The sequence below is a fragment of the Crocuta crocuta genome, unplaced genomic scaffold, assembly GCF_008692635.1.
Source record: "Crocuta crocuta isolate KB4526 unplaced genomic scaffold, BGI_CrCroc_1.0 scaffold195, whole genome shotgun sequence".
NCBI lineage: Eukaryota > Metazoa > Chordata > Mammalia > Carnivora > Hyaenidae > Crocuta > Crocuta crocuta.
The window spans coordinates 77,276-78,825 of NW_027530515.1; positions in this window are offsets into that span (position 1 = coordinate 77,276).

Consider the following 1,550-nt stretch of genomic DNA (forward strand, 5'->3'; position numbering starts at 1 on the left):
TTAAGTGTATAGACCTTGCTTTGGGTAATATAGACATTTTAACAATATTTGTTCTTCCAGTCCATGAGCATGGAATGTTTTTCCATTTCTTTGTGTCTGTATCTCCTTTTTATTTCTTCTTTCTTCTTTATCAAACTGTTTTGGATTTCTAGTATGATGTTGACTACAAGTAGTGTGAGAAACATATTCGCCTTGCTTCTGATCTTGGGGTCTCTCTTACCTCTATGATCTATTATCTCTATTATCTACTATTACTTTTTAACATTATCATTTAGCCTTTTGTCATTGAGTATGACATTAGCTGTAAACTTTTTCATTATTACCTCCTTTATTATGTTAAGGAAATCCCCTTTTGTTTCTAAGTTTCTGAGAGCTTTATAATGAGTGGATGTAGAATTCTGTCGGATAATATTTCTCCTTCTATTGAGATGCTCAAATGTTTTTTCTCCTTGAGACTTTTAATACAGTGAATTACATTTAAAAGTTTTCAAATGTTAATGTAACCATGCATGTCTGAGTAGAACATATCTAGTCATGCTATCTTACCTTTCTTTTTTACCTTGCTGAATTTGGTTATTTAATATATTGTATCTATGACAAATATTTTGTTTGTGTTCATGAGAAATGTTTTTTTTTTTTTTGGTAGGGTTCTTTTCTTGTGATATTTTCATGTGATTTTGGTATTGTGGTGATGCTGGTCTCATAAAATGAGATAGTAAATGTTTTCTCTTAGTCTCCTTTTTCGAATGGTCTTGTAGAATTGGTGATATTATTTCCTTAAATGTTTGATAAAATTTACCAGTGAAATTGTGTAGGACTGAAGTTCTATTTGTGGAAGATTTTAAATTACAAATTCAAGTTCTTTAATCCATGTAGGAAAAATCAAGCTATCTATTTCTTATTGAATTAATTTTGTTAGCTTGTGCCTTTGAAGGAAATAATATATTTCAATTTATGTTATCAAATTTATGGGCACAGAGTTCTTTATAGTATCCCATTATTAGCATTTTAAAGTCCATAGTATCAGTAGAGATGTCTTCTTTTTCATTCCTGAAATTGATAGGATTCTCTCTCTCTCTCTCTCTCTCTCTCTCTCCTATCTTGGTTATGTGGCTAGAGTTTTATTAATATTGCTGATATTTCAAATAACCAGCTTTTGGTTTCATTGATTTTTCTCCATTGTGTTTCTGTTTACAACTTCATCGATTTCATTTTTTAAACAACTTTATTTATATGTAATTCACATACCAAAAATCCAATGTTTTAAAGTGTACAATGAATGGTTTTTCAAAAAATTTTAAATGTTTTATTTATTTCTGAGAGAGAGAGAGAGAGCGTGAGCAGGGGAGGGTCAGAGAGAGAGGCGGGGACACAGAATCTGAAACAGGCTCCAGTTTCTGAGCTAGCTGTCAGCACAGAGCCCGACGCAGGGCTTGAACCCACGAACCGCGAGATCATGACCTGAGCCGAAGTCGGAGGCTTAACCGACTGAGCCACCCAGGCACCCCTACAATGAATGCTTTTTGGCATACTCACAGTGTGGTACAACC